The 21,397-nt window shown below is 35.4% G+C and overlaps 1 pseudogene; it reads right to left on the reverse strand.

Moving 5' to 3' along the window:
* Positions 1 to 5,486: 5,486 nt before the first annotated feature.
* LOC149223517 (ubiquitin-conjugating enzyme E2 22-like) lies at positions 5,487 to 14,049 on the reverse strand (annotated as a pseudogene).
* Positions 14,050 to 21,397: the final 7,348 nt, after the last annotated feature.

Genomic DNA, 21,397 nt, shown 5'->3' on the forward strand with positions numbered 1-21,397 from the left:
GGAGTATTGTACTGGGGCCTCCACCCCGACTGAGGTGCATTCCACTGAGGCTGTGGCTGGGCATGTGAATGATATGAATGAGAAGTAGGTTGAGTAGGGTACTGAGGTGGATAAGACCATGGAGGAGGCATGGACCAGGAAGGATGAGCAGGGGGACCCCAGGAAGGCATAGGAGTCGATTGGTTGGGGCTGTAATAAGCTTGAGGTGCCCCTTGCATTCCCTGTTGATAAGGTCTAGATCCTTGTGGCCTCCTTTGGTTGATGAAATAGAGAGGTTCAGTGGGGGCTTCTGTCCCTTGGTACATGGCTTTAAACCCAGGTAAGGTTGGACACTGATTTGTGGGATGGTCCTCCTCAAAAATGAAACATACTTCAACCGAATGCAATGGGCATTCATTCTTAGGGTGTCTCCTTGTGCACCTAGGGCAGAAGACAGCCAAGGCTCTCTCAGCTTCTTCTTTCTTCTGCTGGATCCTGAATGTGTCCAGCTGCATGGCAATGGTCTGTCTCACCTCACTCTTAAGATCTTCTAATTGATTTGCAAGCTCATGTTTGGAGAAAGGGACACTAGTTGAGAGGAGGTTTCCTCTACCTCGTTTCTGTGCTGCCGTGGAGTGGTTTCTAAACACAGTCTTGATGTCCTCATAAGGCAGTTGGTAAATGTCCCCCCCAGCTAACATGTGAAGGGTATCTAAGAGGTCTTCAGGGACTCCTCGGAGAAGGACCAACTTGAGGGATTCAGGGTCAAGTGTGCACCTGGCCCGCTTATAGCTAAGTTGGAACCTCTCCTCATAATCCTCTAAGGACTCATCATTTCCCATGGTCATCCGAAAGATTTCTCCCTTGGTTTCCTTGGACCTACAGTAATCCCGGTACTTGGTATTGAAAGCTTGCTGCATCTGAGCCCAAGTAGTGATACTATTCCCAGGTAAGCCCATGAACCAGCGTAATGCTGCATCCTTAAGAGTTGAAGGGAAGAGTTTCAACTTTTGCTCATCTTCAGTATAGTCATAGGTTCTACAAAGGACAGCAAACTCAAACAGGAAGGTATCAGGATCTTCAGTAGTCAGTTCATGGAAGTGAGGTAAAGCAAAGGGGCTAATGTTCTTCATTTTCATCTCTCCATTGGTCTCTCGGATGGGGAAGGCACCTTCTATTCTCTCATCTTCTCCTCTATTGTCAGTCATAGCTTCAGATGGAGTGGTCTCTAACTCTTCTTCTTCTATAGGACCTTTGTATATCTCGGGATGTTCACCTATAGGTTCTTCTGGGTCACTGTCACCAAAGAAGAGAGAAGGGTGACTCAGTGATGTGGTGGGGGTGTTGGGTAGGAATTTGCCTGATTTATCTCGGTTTCTACGAGGCATGAAATGGAAAAGACTTTCATTTTTTTTTTGACTTCTTTTGCTTTTTTCTTTGGTACCTGCAAAACTGAAACAGATTGATCTACAACTAACTATCTTACTGAAATGAAGATGCAGAATTGAATTGAAGGCAGGAAAGAACTAGTCTACTTTGCTCAAATGAAATTGCAAGAATGGAAATGCTAATCTACGCTTGCAGAATTGAAATTGCGGAATTGAAAGGCTATTCTAGGAAAGCAGGAAATGCTAATCTATGAAAGCAGGAAATGCTAATCTATGAAAGCAGGAAATGTTAATCTATGAAAGCAGGAAATGTCTATGCTACTTTTACAGAATGGAAATGAAATAAACTACTGAGAAGAAGGCAAGAGTAAGAAAATAGAAGAAAAACAATAATTATTAATACTCTGACGCTTCCCCGGCAACGGCGCCAAAAAGATGGTGGGCCCCAGTATTGTAGAAATAATGCTACAACTCCTGGGGCTTCCTATCTCTAATTTTATCGTACAAACTTGGAAGCGACGGTGCTGTATGCACAAGTACTAGCTCTTGTCGCAGTTGTCACTTGGTCAGCTGGCACAAGTCCGCTAGGGCTCAAGCTAACTTCTATATGCTCTCAGAAGAAGCTTTCTAAATGATGGACGAAGGCTATCTCAAAGGAAATTAATCTACTTTGCAAAAATGAACTGAAAGCCAACCAAAACATGGAAACCCTAGTAAACCCTAATCTGACTAGCTTAATCTCTATGATGCAATGGTGGGAGTGCAAGTGTCTAAGAATGATGCCATTACTGCTAGTGATATGAAATGCATGAACTTAAACTACTTCCATTGAAAAGAACATTGTTTTTGTATTTTTGCTTAAGTGGTTGGAGTGATTATGGTTTTGTTCCTTATTAGGGTTTGGCTGTGCAGAGGTGGTGCGAAGGGAGAGAGAGCTTGGGAAAGGTCAGGAGGGCTAGGAGACGTCCCAGGGGATCCCTAGCATCAGTCCACAGAAGTCCACAACGTTCAGGTGCTCGGCAACCGAGTTTGCAGGCTTCTACAGGATGTCTGCAGGGGATCCTACAGGAAACTCAGGAATTCTACAGGAAGTCTGCTAACTTCTACAGGATGTTCTACCGTGGGATTTTTGGGTGATGGTGAAGTGATGGAGCAGTATGGGTGGATAGGTAAGATGGAGATGGAGCTTGTGATGGCTCAGGGGCAGATAAATAAGATGGAGAAAGAGTGCACGAAGTTGGTTGGTGGATAGAAGGATGGAAGCAACGAAAGGTCAAGAAAATGGAGCTACGTGGGCAATGGAAGAGTTGGAAGGTAAACGAGCTGAATAGAGGTCGAGTAGGTGGCTTTAGGCGTGGTTAAGAAGAAGAAGGAAATGGAATGATACTGAGCAGTGTAAATAAAACAAATTGCTTATGTCTTGCACCAAAAACGAGAATCCATTAACCTGTGCTACCTGTGCTATTAAACCAATGAATAGCAATGTAAATCGTGAAGAGAAGTCGTGCATGGAGTTGGAATGAAGAAGTATGGCTCAAGATCAGAATGCATGGATGGATCTATGATTAAAATGATTGTGTTGCAGCTTGCATAAAAGTAAAAAACTGCGTTTTTTGGTGGTTGGTACAGACTGCACCCCAACCTCTAAACAGAGATGGCAGTGAAGGCACTATCAACCTTTTCTTGGAGCTCCAATGAATTACAATCCTCCTATTCTAATCTAAGCAACTAAAAGCGATTTAACCATAAGCTAATCCTACTCAATCTCATTAAAGAAATCAAATCAGCAGACTGTGTTCTTGAAATGCATGTCAAAACAAAGAAACAAAGTGCTGAAAAGAAAGGCAAATAACACTACAAAGAAGAGGAGGTCTATTGCTCTCAGGTTGGGCCCTAACCTGAGAGCTATAGCTCCCTTAAAAGCTCAGAATTAGATCCAAATATGCTTGCCTTTATTCATAATCAAGAGTCTAATGTCATGCCAAAACTGGCTTACAAAAACAAACACCGAGTTGTAGCTCGTGCTCAGAAATTACAATATTAGTTCAAAAGTTCAAAAAGCTTCTATCAAAGGCTACGGCCTTCATATTTATACACAATGAAGATCAAGCTGGCTTCCTCCATTCGTGGAGCTTGGGTGTCCAACTGAAAGTCAAACTGCTGATCCTGTAGAATCCGTTGGCTGCCTTTAAGCTCGGTGGGGAGAGCTGTTGGAGCTCGGAGTTAAGGTGAAAATCACGAGGAAGGTCATCAAGACTGTGGACAACCTCCCTATGAACCCGCAATGTCACCTTTGCTGTCTCCTTGTCTCCATTTGCGTGGTCTTTTGCTCTCTTTAATGCCAAAAACCTGAAATCATCATGTATTAGCCACATAGATATAATGCCTGCCCTTCTTCCTACAAATAACACTAATATACTAAGAAATGAATGCATAAGTGATAAAAGATGAATGGTTGAGCAAGGTAAGTAGGCCAAATGAGCCCAAATTGTACCAAAAATTGGGGCTCATCAAACAACACAAGAGAATAACTCATAAAACCCCCTAGTGATACATGATCTTTCAAACATAGACTTGGAAGTGCCACGAACAATATAGCATAGCTCATCACAGTGTGCACACTTCTTGATATTACTTCGTAGATATGGGCACTCACAAGTAGTTCTAGCTTAGATATAGGGTGACTCCACATTTATTGATATTTTTCGTCAAGTAAGAGTAAGAACTGCATGCGAAATTGTTTCCAAATTCCATCTTAATATATTACTCATATATACATTAAGCTTAACAATGAAGCATAACATCTAGCAGTTCATGTTGTGATAGTTCCACTACATTACAGATCGAGAGCACATTGGAGGGTCTCTCCCTTCCATGCACCATAGTCCTATTTTGACTCTACGAATAGAAATGACACTATATATTTAAGCAACCCCTCCTAAATAAATGTATTACCATGGTCTCTTGTTGACTATTTCAGTGTAGAGGGTGTTCTTTTCACTAAATAAACATGCTTTTCAATAAAAATATGGATGAAACACTTCATGTAATGTACATTTACTATGATAAAAACTTTGGAAAATATGGGACCAATGAAAAGTTACTATTTTACAATTGTACACACTAAAATTCCATATACAGGTACTACCTCTATAAATAATATGATTAGGTTGTTTACTCTGGGAAACAAGAGCCACACAGTGGCAATGTCACTACGCTTGTTTTTCTTTGGAGACCCAAAACAATTAACTTATAGTTAACTTTGGAGGCCCAAAAAATATTGCAAAAATTGTGATGTATAGTCAAGAATAATAACATACATGTGATCCTATATGTCACGCAGTGTCATGTTCAAATATATAGCCAAAACTTGAACAAATGGAACAATAAGTATTGACTCTGGTTCTTGATGAATCAAATCATGTGAAAAAACGAACAACATATAAAATCAGTTGTGAATTTGATGGAGAAAATATTTTTGAATGTGAGAACAACCCACTTTTGATATCAACTTTAAACATCCTGGTTTAAGTAGTGATTATGTTTTATAATTGGTGCAAGTTTTAAGACCAAGCCTTTCCATCGTCTCAATACACATCGTACCCACAGAAATGAAAAATAGGCATTATTCAACTAAAAACTAATTGTTGAGAAAGGACTAAATTTCAAAATTTCCAGTGAAACTCTGTATTTCAAGTTGATTCAATGTTTCGATTATGGGCCTAGTTGTTCAGAGTAACAAATTAGAACCAACAGAACTACTATTTTGAAAATTGCATACAATCATTGAAAATTACATACCAAATTAGATTTACATGGATGAAATCTAAAAAACGAACGCAAAAATATAAAATTATTTAAGGGGGCACCAAAAAAAATAAATATAGGTACCAACCAATAAAATTTTAGTATTTTCCATTAGCTATGTCTCAGGTACCCAATTTTTGGCTCCCAAAAATTCTGAGACCAAACCTTTCCATCTTCTAAATACATTATACTCAATCTGACCTCAAAGGACCAATGCATTTTAATTTCATAGAATAAATTAGCTCACCTTTGTAACATGACTAGTTAAAAGACTCAAATAACTGATAATAAGGCGTAAAGTTCTATGATATTTTAATACCTTTTTTTCCTTGCATCGATCTTTTTCTTATCAACGTGCATTTTCATAGAAGCTAGATCCTTCTTCTTATGAACTGTTGATGCACCAACTCCCATAACTTCTCTTGAAGAAACATTCATGCTTGGATCTTGAATATTATTCTCTTATTTGTTTTTCATGGTACAAGTGGGGTGGGGTAGGTCACAAGGGTATTTCTTGGGCCTTCATTTAAAGCAGTAGACTTTGAAATTGCCACTTTACTCTTCAATTTTGGCTTCAAAGCGTGAATGTTTGTATAGAGCGTTAGGTACCTATCATACTAGTGTATTCACTTATTGTTATTGTCATTATACCCCTTATTATTATTGTTGTGCCCATGTTGTCCCCATATTATTATTATTGTGCCCCATAGAAGCCCACTATTTTTATTGTTGTGCCCTTACATTATTATTGTTATGTCGGCTCTGATTATATTGTGACCCCTTAGACTCCTATATATAGAAGGGAGGTCTTGTCATTTGTATCATCCAAGAAATTTTTATTTTATGTAATTTAAAGAAGGTTTCCCCCTCGAAGATGCTACTTTTGAAGTCATTTATCTATCTCTTTCTTCTATTTTGTGAGCTGGTTGCATAACAATTGGTACGAGAGTTTTGGATTCTAGGGTTTCGATGCTTCAAATAGGTCATCGTGGGATTTTCGTTATAAATTTGTTTATACGAAGCTTAAAATGCTAAAATTAAAACCTATTTGAGCTAACACCAAGATGAACCTTATGACGAAAATTTAAGTCTTGTCTCACTATATTTTTGGAGATATGAACCGTGGAAAGTAGGGTTTTCGCAGGCTCCAAAATGCGATCTCAAACAAGTCACCTTGGGAAAATCGTCATAACTTTCTATTTGAGCATCAGATTCAAATTTTGTAAAAATTTACAGAAATAGGACAGACTTTAGTTTGTTGGGTATCTTTTTCATAGCCAAAGGTGGAAACAGTGACACGTGGCATGTCGTACAAGTTCGCTCTACGAAACTAGTCTATACTTAGGTCATCGTGGGAGATTGGGAATAACTATTTCTTGGAGAATCCAATCATGATAAGACTTATGGGGTTGGAAATAGGACTCATAGGGCTATCACATTCCAGAATTTCAGAACTTGGAGATCCACAATTACAGAGTTACAGGTGTTTCACGATAGAGCTCATACAAAGCGAAAACAAAAGGTGTATAGTTTTTTAGAATTTGCATAAGTTTGTTTAAGAAAGTAGTTTGAAGTGATTCAAAGGGAATTTTGAAGCATAATTATCATTTATTGATGAATTGAAGAAATAAAATAGAAATATCTAGTAAGCAACCTAAAATCTCTACTATGAAACATGAAGAAGAGGGATAAATGCAATATGATATATCAAAATTACGAGACCAAGTGCAACAAATTTCACTCTCACAAAAAGTAACTGAAGCTAATATGGATGGTTTAAAGAATGGAATGGAAACTAAAATGGATGGCATGGAAGCTAAGATGGATGGTATAGAAGCAAAACTTAAAGGAAACATGGAAGATTTGAAGATAGATTTGACAAAGTTGCTACAAGAAATGCTTACTAATGGCGAAAGGGTAGTAAAGGAAACTCATGACAAGAACAAAAGAAATATTATTAATGATTTCATAGAATTTAAGGTTGGATTAAATACCCACCATGTTCCAAAGATCAATATGAGGAAGTTCGATGGCAAGGATCCTGTAACATGGATACTACAGATGGAGCAATATTTCGATCTCCATAATGTGCAAAACACACAAAAGGTATGCATTGCAACTTTATATTTGGAACCCAATCAATTTGTATGGTATGTATGGCTTTGATACCGTAAAAAAATTGTCACTTGGGCAATTTTTATAGAATAAATGATAACACATTATGAGGATACAAAAAACAACACATTTTTTAGCCAATTGATAAATCTCAAACAAAAGGGTTCAATGGTGGAGCACATTGAGGACTTCCAAAAATTGAATATAAGGGTAAAAGATATTCAGGTTGGTAAGAAAAATTGAAAGCAAAGTTATGGCAACAAGGAAGCCTACCACTCACAACTATAAAGATGGAAGTGTTGTTTCCCCTAGCCTTCCACAACCTACAAGGTTGAAACCACAACAATTGGAAGAAAAAGGAGCAAAAGGGCTTTGTTACAGTTGTCATAGCAAATACACTAAAGGTCATAAGTGTGATCAGAAGAAATTATTTTACATAGATTGTGAAGAGGATGAAGAAAATGAATAAGAAACATCAAAAGAAGAGGATACACACCAGGAACAAACCCTAGAGAAAGAAGAAATGAATCCGACCATATCTTGCAATGAATTTGCCATAATTACCACTCAAACTATCAAGATAGAAGGGCATATCAAGCAGAAAAAGGTGATAATGTTGATTGATTCGAGAAATACCGATAATTTTATTCATTGTAAGATATCCAAGGAATTGAATTTCTTCTTATATCGAGCACCAGAGTATCAAGTGATGGTTGCAAATAGAGGAACCATAAATTTCTCTGGAAAGTGCCATAATATTAAGATATCCATGGGAGAATATGTGTTGAATAGTCCAATGATTACTATTCCAATGGGTGGTGCTGATGTTGTACTAGGAGTGCAATGGCTATAATCTTTGGGTACGATAACTTTTAATTTTCAAGAAGTTTTCTTGAATTTTTTTTTGGAAGAAAAGGAAGTTGAATTAAAGGGTATCAAAGGGAAACCAAGAAAGATAATCAGATCTAACGGCATTAAAGAACTTATAAAGAAAGAACAATGAGGCGTAATTGCACAATTATGTTTGCTAGAGGTTCCCACATTGGAATCATACATTTCTCCAGATCTCTAAAAAGTATTGGACAATCATTCCAAGGTATTTGAGACTCCCAAAGGCCTCCCAGCTATTCATGATCATGATCATGCTAGTCATTTGATTCCAGGAAGTGTTCCTCCAAACATCAGGCCTTACGGATATCCCTATGCTCAAAAGTGTGAAATTGAACGTATGGTTGCAGAAATGCTAGAGGCTAGTATAATTCAAACTAGTCAAAGTTATTTCTTTGCTCCAGTAATATTGGTGCACAAGAAGTATGGATCATGGCGCATGTTTCTGGATTATAGGGAGCTCAATAAGATCACTATTAAAGATAAATTTGCCATTCCCATCATTGATGAATTACTGGATGAATGGCATGGAGAAATTTACTTCACCAAGTTGGACCTTCATTCAAGATATCATCAAATCAGAATGAAGACTGAAGACATTCCAAAAACAACATTTAGAACTTATGAGGGTCATTATGAATTTTTGGTCATGCCTTTTGGCCTTACCAATGCACCTTCTACATTTTAGGGTTTGATGAATTCCATTTTCAAGCCCTTCCTTAGAAAATTTGTGTTAGTATTTTTTGATGATATACTAATCTACAATAAGTCTTGGAAGGATCATGTTCAACATGTTGACAGAGTGCTCAAACTATTGGAGGAGAAACAATTATATGCAAAAACCTCCAAACGTTTCTTTATAGTACAAGAGGTGGAATATTTGGGTCATATTGTATCTCATGAAGGTGTTAAGGTAGACCCTAGAAAAATTAAATCCATTAAGGAATGGAAAATACCCGCATCCATAAAGCATCTGTGAGGATTTCTCGGGTTGACAGGGCATTATCGCAATTTTGTTAAGAGTTATGGGAGAATAGCAGGACCTCTAACAACATTACTAAATAAAGATTCATTTTATTGGACCCCAGAAGAAACGAAGGCCTTTGAACATCTTAAAGAGGCAATGTGCCAAGCATTAGTCTTAGCTACACCAGAATTCACAAAAACCTTTATTGTGGAATGTGATACCTCAGGAAATGGAATTGGTGTTTTTTTGATGCAAGAAGAAATACCCATTGCTTTCGAAAGTCATTCAATCAAAGTAAAATATTTACATAAAGCAATTTATGAGAAGGAAATGTTGGCAATACTACATGCACTTAAGAAATGGAGACCTTACTTAATGGAAAGCCACTTCAAGATAAAAATAGATCATGATAGTCTTAAATACCTTTTAGAACAAATATTATCTTTAGAAGAGAAAAAAAAATGGGTCACAAAGATTTTGGGTTATCACTTTGAAATCATCTACAAAAAATGGAAGCAAAATGTTGTTGCAGATGCAGTTTCAAGAAAGGATGAGGATGTGGAAGCATTACTTTGTTCCATTTCTATTATCCAACTAGATTGGATAAATGAAGCAAGGGATAAATGGAAGAATGACGAAGAAGTGTGGGCACTCATTCAAAAGTTGCAGCAAGATCCCAGTACATATGATACAATTAGCTGGAAAAATTATTCATTATGGTATAAAGATTGCTTATACCTCTGTAAGAATTCCCAAATCAAACAAAAGATTCTTCTAGAATTACACACTTTTCCCTTAGGAGGGCATTCAGGATTTTTAAAAACTTACCACAGGGTTAAGAATTTTTTTGGGATGGCCTTAAATATGATATCCAAACATTTGTGGCGGAATGTTTGGTTTGACGAAAAAGTACAATTGAGACAATTAACACCCCAGGTCTATTACAACCTTTATCCACTCCAAGTCAACATTAGGAGGAGGTTTCAAAGGATTTTCTCACATATTTACCCAAGTCTAAAGCAAAGAGTGTCATCATGGTGGTAGTTGATAGACTTACCAAGTATGCACACTTTTGTTCATTATCTCATCCATTTAAAGCTAGTACAGTTGCTACTGCATTTATGGAAACAATTCAAAATATGCATGGAAACCCAAAGATTATTGTAAGTGACAAATATCCTATTTTCACTTGAAATTTTTGGACAAAATTATTTTCTTGTCTAGGTAGTCAGTTAGCTCATAGCTCATCTTATCATCCTCAATTTGATGGGAAAACTGAGATAGTGAACAAATTTTTGGAAGGATATCTTTGTTGCTTTGTATCTGATAAACATACACAATGGGTCAAATGGTTGCCTCTGGCTGAATGGTGGTATAACACTTCTATACTGCAGCAAAAATGACCCTATTTATGGCACTTTATGGATATCATCCACCGTCCATCACATCATATTTAAGAGAAAATTATAAGGTTCAAGCAGTGGAATATCACATCGAGCATCAACAAAAGGTTCTCCAACTCTTATAGGATAACCTCATTTTGGCAAAGAATCGAATGAAACAACACAAAGATCCACATTACAGCGAAAGATGTTTTGATGTAGGTGACTAGGTATTTCTACGACTACAACCATACAAACAATTGTCTGTCAAGCAAGCTAAGAAGGATAATAAACTGTCACCACAGTATTATGGTATGTACAAAGTGTTGCAAAAGATTGGTACTATGGCATACAAATTGAAACTTCCTACATCTTCCCGAGTGCACCTAATTTTCCATGTTTCATGCTTAAAGAAGGTTATAGGTGACAAGCTCCCAGTTCAAACAATATTGCTAGAACTTGACGAGGAAGGAAAAATAATATTGGAACCTGAAGAAGTCACATAAACAAGAACTCGAAAACTATGAAATTGATCAATCCAGAGTATCTCATCAATTGGAACAACTTACATACAAAAGATTCCACATGGGAGGATGAGAATTTTATACAGAAGCATCTAGAACTACTCAAGCATTGAGAACAACACTTTTTTGAAGGAGAGGGGCATGCTAGGTCCCTATAATAATAGTGTATTCCATTATTGTTATTTTCATTGTACCCCTTATTATTGTAGTGCCCATGATGTCCCCATAGAAGCCCATTATCATTATTGTTGTGCCCTTACATCATTATTGTTATGTCAACTCTGATTATATTGTGACCCCTTAAACTCCTATATATAGAAGGGAGGTCTTGTCATTTGTATAATCCAATAATTGTTCATTTTATGTTATGTAAAGGAGGTTTCCCCCTTGAAGAGGCTACTTTTGAAGTCATTTATCTATCTCTTTCTTCTATTTTGTGAGCTAGTTGCATAACACAAAGCCTGCAAAATAAACCCATATCAAAATATTTTGTTTGTAATATAAGCACAACGTACCTCTTCGAAACATATATTTGGAAAGAAGAGAAATAAATCAATTTGTATAATTAAATAGGCACACAAGTTTGTTTGCATTTTTATGATACCCTTTTTAGAAGAGTCGACTAAATCCACAACATGCCATAACAATTTACATACTACATACTACTAATATTACTACTGGCATATGAAGATCCAGGTAGACAACTACCAAAGGCATATGTGTAGAGACAGGTGCAGGTGTGTGGATCTAGACCCATTAATAACCTCTCACACTATTATTTCTATTATTGATAAAGCAAAATTTGTCACAAGGAAAACATGTGAATGAGGCTAGAGGCTAGAAAACCCAGTTAACAAGCTTAAGCTACAAGCTATGGGATACAAGTGAAAACAAGAAAGAAGACCCTAAGAAAGGGTCACTCATGAGTGTTAACCCTAGAAAAGGAAGATGCACCACTCAACATTAGATAGTGCAGGAAAATGTAGACAAAGATGTAGAAAGAATACAACTAGTGAATAAAATAATGAAATTAAAGTAAAATATGAAGATGTTCTAGACCTTGCTCACTAGGGGAATTGTTAATAGAAACTATACTTAAAGCATGGTCAACTTTACACAGGGAAATGCCTAGAATTATGTCAATAACTACAAAATTGAGATTTGAAGATCAATACTCACTTCCTCTCACTGGGGCATGTTCAACGATTCAGTTATTTACCATTACCCCAATCACTTTGTTAATATTGAATTTAACATCCTTGTAATTTTTTCTCAAAGTAATAAGAGAAATTTTAGGGTTAACCATATATATCCCAAATTATATGAATAAAATGTAATCATGCAAATACTTTTTAGATATAGATGAAAAAATATAACATACCTAACATTCTTTGAATATGCTTCATAGTGTTCCATGAGCATCTCCCTAGCTTGTTCATTCAAAGCAGACTTTGAGAATGGTTCTACAAGTAGGCATATTATGAACTAAAATAGTAATCCAAAGTTTAGAAAGGGAAAGAAATTACTATTGCTTATGGCAAAAAATCATGTACTCCAGTCCTTGTAACTAAGCTCCAAGAATGCATATAGATGGCATGAATGTCCATGCTAGTTTACTATTGAAATTTGATAAAAAAGATTTCAAACAATAATACAAGGTGTGTTAACTATGCAACAAATAACAATAAAAAATATTCCAACAAAGTTTCTTATTCTTCACATGAAGTCCAGTCAATTCTCACTATGTAGTGCACACATATCGCATCAACTGTAACATTTTGAGTAAATTTTTAAAATTCACTTCTAAATCATAGAACCACAAATATTTCATCCATAAGTTTATTGGTTAATTAATTATAGAAAGTTAAAAGTGGCCACTAAAAAACGATCCACAAGTTGATCAAACTCCATTGAGTTTTCTGCTCATATACAACATCAGTTTTGAAATATCATTTAAGCAGTATGCAATAAGTGAAAATATGGTAGGTCACGTTGTATCGAAGCAATTAACAGACTAAAATTCCATTCAAATATCTTATGTGCATCTTCAACTTCCAAATATATTTTAAGCAAATAATACGTAACAAGAAAAATTGTGTCCAACCAAATGTAACACACTACAATGCTTAATAAACATTATGATAAATAAGCTAAATTGATAAGTGGATGAACACATACAAGAAGAACATGTCACAGTCATAGGGTTGGATTCCAATCCTTCTTCAAAGTATTGGCACATATCTCTCCATTGCTTGCAATATCAGGGTGGAATAGTTTTGTGAAAAAATACCCTGCCAAGCCAATCATTACTATCGAAAGACGTAAAAGTTTATTTCTCAGTTTTTACAATTCATTCATCGCCCTTATATACTTGATGATTTAGATAAGTAGTAAGAAGAAAAACAAAAAGAGTGTCCTATAGGAAACTAAACGTCTAAAGCAAACATAATATCTATTTAAGAGAATGTAAATTGAATGAAGCGTCATTATAAGGATCAACAATTACCTTTGGGAGGAAAGTTTATAAAATCAGGAGGTAGAACTAGTTTCATTTGAAAAACACCAAATTCATATGGAGTGCCAGCTATAGGAAAAAACATAAATAAATTTAAATATAGCTCATGTTACAAAAATATAGTAATAAACATGAAAAAAAAAACGAATTCAGATGCTTCAGTAAATGAAATATGAAAAAATGAATCTCTTTCTCAAACATACAACATCCAAAATATGTTACATTGTTCAATATTATTCTTTTAGAATGTATCCGGTCCTTCAATGTTCGTAACTGTGATTGAAAAGTTGTCATCATTTACCACCACTTTTATACATCCATGAGGTGATTCATCAAGACTCTTCAACTCCTTTGCAATTTCATTTATCAAACCAGGTGGGAGGTTCTCATTTCAACCCGTAACACAAGATATATATGTATTTATGTATGAAGATCCACTTCAAAATGGAAAGCATCATAAAAATTTACACCTCACAGAAGCCATATTAACTGATCGTGAAAAACGTGAAATATAAAAACCTACATGCAATGGTCGCCACTGTCCATAATGTTGGGATTTTACATTCTATAAATTGAATACTAATCAAAACTCTGCACCTTTAATTATAACATTGAGGATATGAAAGGAAAAGGTACTTTCTTGCAGTGTTGAAGAACAAAAATATGCCAAAAAGCTATGTATTGGTAAATACAAAACAAAAACATTCATAATATGCTAATTATTGATAGTTATTTATGTATAGGAAAATTGAAATAGAAATCATAGTAAGCTCCAGTAAGTAATGAAAGGCCCCAACTATTTATTGATGTAAGGTTTTTACATTTGAAAGGAAAAAGGCCTTCATTGTAGTAAAAAGTAAATAAATTTATGCCGAAAATCTATGCATGAGGAGAAAAATGGATAGAAACATTCATAATATGCCAATTTACTTGTAGGAAAACCTCTAGATAATTGAGTATCTATAATGAGCTAAAGGGCCCCACCATCCATCAATAGGGACAAGATTTCTACCATGTCCCACTGATACAATTTCTTGAAATTCAACTTGTAGCAACGGTTGAAAACATCCACTTGTTGATTTGGCATATGGAACCTTCCTATATAGTAGGTAAGATGGAATTTCACAACTCTCATTTACCTTGAAATCTTGATAATGACAACTTCAGTAAGTAATGTGGAAAGATAAAAGAACATATAACATAGTAAATGAATAAATACCACTAACCATGACAAGATAAAGGGGCCATGTATTCATTTTTGTCCATATTGACCAGTTGTATCAAGGTGCAAAATGTGTGCAACATTAACATAATTTCCTGTATTATGACTTGTTACAATGATTGCACGTTTCCTCCTACTGATGTTGGAAGAAAAATAAAAATCTAATCTTGTAGGTAAAATCAATTACAACAATTCTTTCTTAACTTTAAGGTTTCAACATGAAAGATTCTTCACTAAAGAATATGGAACCAAGAAGCACTGAGAGAAATAGACAACATAAAAAAATGTAACTTGATTATAATAAAATAATTTTCCACCTTGAAAACATAAGGCATACTTTACTTACCATGAAATCAGAAGCAAAACAGTTTATTACAACACATATAATGCTTGTCGAAATTTCTGAAAACCCCAAAATTGGTTGTCCACATATTTGGTTGTCCTTTTTACAACAAAAGTACTCTTCTGAGGTTGTCTCTGTCTTCAGCTGTTTGTACCAGTAGATGATAAAAAAATATCCAAAACTGTATCAACATTCACATACATGATCTCTTTCGAGCAGTTGATCTTCCAATCACACTTGATTTTTGACAGAAGGGAATATCTGCATATTTCAGAATCCATGGTAGAAATTTGTCAAATTTTGAGTCCATGCACAAGCTCCCCCCAAATAATGACAATCAAATAGTCATATAGTTAACTCATTTCTCATCCGTTGTTCTCTATTTTTTAGTTTTATTAGCAGAACAATGAACTAAAGCCAACATAATCAAGAAATCTTGAACTACTAGTTTTCTCATAGGGTTAGTTTCAGTGACACACAGTCATAGGGATCTGCATTGTCTTTTCAAGGAATGAATCCAAAAAATTTGAACTCATGTGTACAACTTAACAAAGTGGGTGCAAGGAAGAGTGAGTTGTGACCACCCAACTAATGCAGGTGATGATTCCACAAGAGTCAAAACCATGACCTTATAGAAAACCCCAAAATATAACCAATTAAAATTTAAAAGAAATACAAGAAGTTGTGCATTCTTCTACTTGTGAGAAATCTAAAGAAAGATAAACTGAATTTATACAAGCACAAGTTGTCTTTCCTGGATTTCTCCATGAATGTAAATTTACATTTGTGCATACGAATAATCGACAATCCCAGTAATTCACATACTTAAAAAATCCCAGAATGCAAATTTCATTGCACATATTTACAAATCCCTTAGAGATACAACCCCAAAAATATATTAGGAATGAATCTCTCTTGTAGACACAACTTCACTAGATCAAAATTCAAATTTCAGACTAAGAAACAATCCAAAAAATCCCTCATCTACTGAATTGAATGCTCAAAGCCTCAATCAACAAAATTAACCCAATTCCATGACATAAAATCCTATCCCACATGAAACCAAGGCCGAATTGACACAAATAGAGTCAACTCAAAGTGCAATAAAGGAACCAAACCCCATACCCGAAACCCTTGCGAGCTACAAAACAATGTTCAACATTCAAGATTCATAAAATCCGTTTTAGCTTGCACTATGATTGTTTCTGTTGCTTCCACGTGCTCCACTAACTGTAAAACTCACCCAAAAAGAACCCCATTATCGACAGGGTGAATATTTTAATGCCTTTCATGGACGTCAGAGCACATTTCAATCCATTAAAGACATTTCCATCCTTTGTGCATCATTAACCTATAAATATTGGCCAATAATCAAACCTCAAACAATAAACTCCTTTGGCAATGGCATCAAAATAGGTTGCCATGTGGATGTGCACCAATCCTTTATAATTGATTACAGAGTGGTTGTTCCACCATCACCAACAAAATTTTTAGCATAGGTTGCAACATTTGACCTGATAGAGATAAATAGATCACTAACCGTGTAAATATGTGACATAATTGATTGATAAAAAGAATTAATGTTCTATGGGAAAGGACAAATGAATAAAACATAAGGTTTGCAATTAATTGTTTAGATACTAAAGGGTTATTTTTCATGGAATTGGCAAGATGCTTCCCCCGTAGACCAAAGATTATGTCTGTCATTGGTTGGATCCTCATTTTAACTTCCATAGAAGTTCCCCAATCAAGGATCTCCCCAAACCTGGTTGTGTCAAACAAAACACTCTAAACAATCCAATATTTACTCTCATTTTGAATAAACATTCATCAAGCATGCTCAATGCAAGAGTCTTACATCAACTAAAGTGTATTCTAAGTTAAAATGGAATTTAGTGGTCATGAATTTAAGACTGCATTAGGACATGGTAGTATTCTAGTGCCTAACTAAAGACAAGGCAAAGTGTTCAATATTATTACACTGGATCATTTTACTATGTCTTTAGGCCCTTGATCTCTCCCATGATATGTTTTTTTCGTCAACATTGGCTAGAGACTCCCAATTTTTTGAATATGAAGAGAACTATCAAGTTTATATTCTGGCAAAGACAAAATTGGTGAATGTCATAGTTTGAAAATGCTTAGATGGATTTTCCATAGCAATAGTGGAACAAAAGACAACTGAGTACACAAAAATAAAATACAACCAATGCCCCCACTTCTTCTTCTTGCTTCCAAGCATCCTTGGGCCAAAGATGTTTTGTTGAGAATTTTTTTCAATTACATTACCTGATATGGATTGAATTTAGAATCTTACCCATGCAATTTTGGCCATTGTCGCCAATCCTATTAACAAGTTTAAATATCACAAGCTTGATGTTTTACAACCTTGCGATGTAAAAATGTATCTATATCAACGTCAATATGTCCATGGAAATTGAAGAATATGTTCTTATTCTGGATAATTTTTTCCACCATCCAATGCAAACAATAATTTACCCAACACGTGTTTTAGGTGTCATATGCTTGACCACAATATTTAGAAACATTCCTTTCTATACAAAATAGACAACTGACAACCATAAGCTCCTCATGCTCAACCAACCTCTCAAAATCTTCCTAAAGGAATGTTGAACACAAGTGGGAAGAAATAATTCACAAAACAATAAGGCCTCATCTAGCTAGACATGTCTAGATTCTTAGCCACCTACCAAGGTCGCACATGTCATCAATACGCCATAATCCTTTTAGAAACAAAACAAAGACCCAACATGTTCTTCTCAAAGACCTTCCTAAAAAAATGTAAACAAGAGGTCTTGCTCACCTCACAAGATCCCTTGGAGGCCTTAAAAAATCCAAAGATTCCCAACTTGCATGACTATTTCACTCATTTCTTAAGGGACAACTTCTAACTCATTTGATGCCCTAGAAAGCATAAGAAAATGAAGACAACATCATGGAATATCGATAGGCTAATGGAGCACTACAACTATACTATGGTTAAAAGAATAGGGAACTTTTTTGAGAGTTGAATTTTTTAATTTATAAGATGTGAAAATAAAAGGTTCGAGCATGAAGATTGTTTTAAATTATATTTGGCTAAACTATGGTGCTTGGTTTGTTAGATGTAGATGAAAAGGGGGATCTTTGCAAAGATTTCTTATCTAGAAAGAAACATAGATTAGCTTTATATGAGGAGAACGTTTTAAGGGATAAGGCAATGTTGGAGCTGGTCAACTATCACATTTGTGGTCCATTGAGGTGACTGCAAATATTTGGTGCAATACATTTATTTCTCTTTCTAGATGTTTCCTCTAGGAAGATGCAGGTTTACTTTCTTAAATTAAGTCAGATGCATATGTTGAATTTAAGAATATTAAGACAAAATGAAATAAATCAAGTAAAATATAAAGATAATTCGGTCTGAGTATATGTTTCTGCAACATATACACCACAACAAATTAGGGTTGTGAGAAGGAAAAAATAAGATGATTATTGAGATGTAGAGAAGTTCAAAATAGGTACTAAGTGAAAGGAGTGCACACTGTAGTGTACCAAATCAAGAGGAATCCTACCAAAGGAAAGACAAAATGTCACACCAATGGAAGCTTAGTCCACAAGAAAACTGCATGGTTGCAACTTGAAATATTTTTGCTCCAATAGCATATGTTCTAATTCTATATGAGGAAATATCAACTTAGATCCAAAATGTAGAAAATTGATGTTTGTTGAATATAATGAACAATTAAAGGCCTATAGCTTGTTACATATTATGTTTAAGTTCTAACAAGGTGACTATTTTCCACCCAAGTGGATAACCACTAGGAGATTTTTTTTCTCCTAAATGAGAACCTAACATCTAATAGTCGTAGTTGATCGGCATATAGCTATGCCTCAGAGGTCTCCACATATGTTGGGTCAATGATTTATTCCTCATCTAGCATACATGAAGGAAGGTGGGTCATATATTATAAGGCACACTAACCATTTCTATAATCATCTGCTTTGATTTAATGCTAAGGTCATTCTAATATGAATCACATATTTATCTAAATGAATGACTGCTCTTGATTGTATCCTTGTTCCCACACTTCACCTGAGAGGTGATTCCTTTGTCCCTAGTCCAATGTGACCTTCCCTAAGGCCTTTCCTTTTCACCATCTAGGAGGGGCACAAATAGGAGGCACTGATTGATACAACATTCCCAAGGTAATTCAAACTTATCACTTTAAAACAATCCTTTGTATCCACTTCCATTTTTTGGGTTGATTATCATTTGTCACTGGTATTGGCACCCTTAATCCTCGTCTTTAAGTAAGGGATTAGAAGAGATTGATGCAACTAAAAGAAATATAAAAGAATTTATAGCCACAAATGAAAGAAAATGTAAAATGAAAAAGATAGCTAGGACAAGTAAAGTGTTTGGGTAAAGGCCTAGATTGGACTCGACTCCCCTCATTAGCCATCACCCAATTCCTTCCATATAATGCTCTCTCTAAATATAACGAACTTAGGAAAGTCCCAACTCCGATGAGTGAGAAACCACTACCTATTTATGGGGTATTTAAAAGAATCAAGAAAACATTTTAGCCAAGATAATGAAAGAAGGAAAAAGAAAAAGAATTGAGGTAAAAGGAACACCATAGGTTTGGTCAAAAAGCCCAAGAAAGGGTAACTAAAGCCCTCATTATTGTTCCATATTCTCATCATTACACTAAATATGTTTAGCCCCATTCAATTGGTACCAAGGAAATGGCATCGTCCCTAAAGTCTTTCCCATTCCATGTCATCCCTAAAGGATTTGAGGAGGCAACATGTCTATCCAATGTAATACTTCCTATGGGAACACAAAATTCAGTAAACTCTTGAACCTAACATAGGGTAAGACTTACCTTTGGCTCACTAGAATATATAATTCATAGCTTTATGGGGTTTAAATACTATTTTTTATGTTCCTTTTGGACAATATCTTAGTAATGAAACTAGTGGTTCCTTTTATGTAAGGGAGAGAGACCTAGCCATGGGGAGTAGAGGAAATAGAGTGGTTTGGATTAGGGTTAGAGGTAACCTAAATGCTTTATTATTTGAGAGGAGGTGTATCCATTAGCTCTAAAAGCTTGGATAATGTGGGATTTTTCTAAGGGAAGGAATTGTGGACCACAAATTTTAATGGATCGTGAGATAACAATTTTTAGAATAGTTGACTTCACAGATGGATGGTAGTGAGAATGGGCTTGAATATAATTGTCAGTGTGGGACTTTTTTCTATAAACAAAATGGGTTTAAGATCCATTCTCAACCATCAAGAAGTCCAAACCATCAAACATATTAATAATAACTCCCACATTCTTATTCTCAAGGCTGATAAGGTAATGTTTCTATCATTCTGAACTCCAATGACTATGAATATAATTTTTTTAATCTTATTTCTTCTTCTTCCTACAAAAGCTCCCCAAAAACCACATTAATTCCATAGTTCATCTTGTTACTAAAGCTATAAATACTCCTCTATAGATGCTTTCATTCAACAAATTCTTTTTCACCATACCCCAAACCCCTAATATACAGGGATAAAAAAAAAATACACAAACTTGGCATCCCTCTTGGGCCTATTGTTAATTCGATTAGAGCCCCTATCGAAGCTCTTGGATGGTAATTAGCCAAAAAGCTTTAACAATTTATGGTATTCACTTCCTCTTAAATTAAATGTTTTTCCAATTTCATTCTCAAAACTAAGACATCCATTTTGATGAACATGATATTTTAGCAATCTTTGATTTTGTGTCTCTGTTTAGAAAAAGCCTGGTTCTTGAAGCCATAAATATTATCTCAAAGCTTATTGATGTTGAAACTCTTAACCTGATTCAAATATGCTTCTTTTCCACCTCTTTTCTTTCAAATATACCATCCATAAGTAGACTAAAGGTACATCGATGGTCCTTTCATATCTATGATAGTGGCTAACATCTTCATGGAATAATTTGAAACCGTAGCTATCAACTCTTTCCAGCAAGATCCGAAATGCTATTTTTGATCTGTAGATGATAGTTTTGTCATTTGGAAACACAGAATACCTATGCTTAATACCCTTCTTTGTCATATTAATAAAATTTCTCCTCATATTCAATTCACCATGGATATTGAATATAATAAATTTATTAAATTCTTAGATATCATTATGACCCACCATATTGATGGCTCTCTAATGCACTAGATCTAATGAAAGAATGCCCACATTGGTCGTTATCTTCACGTCCATTTTCACTA

Source organism: Pinus tabuliformis, chromosome Q, assembly GCF_031772625.1.
Source record: "Pinus tabuliformis cultivar Carrire ecotype Pingquan chromosome Q, CPIR1, whole genome shotgun sequence".
Lineage (NCBI taxonomy): Eukaryota > Viridiplantae > Streptophyta > Pinopsida > Pinales > Pinaceae > Pinus > Pinus tabuliformis.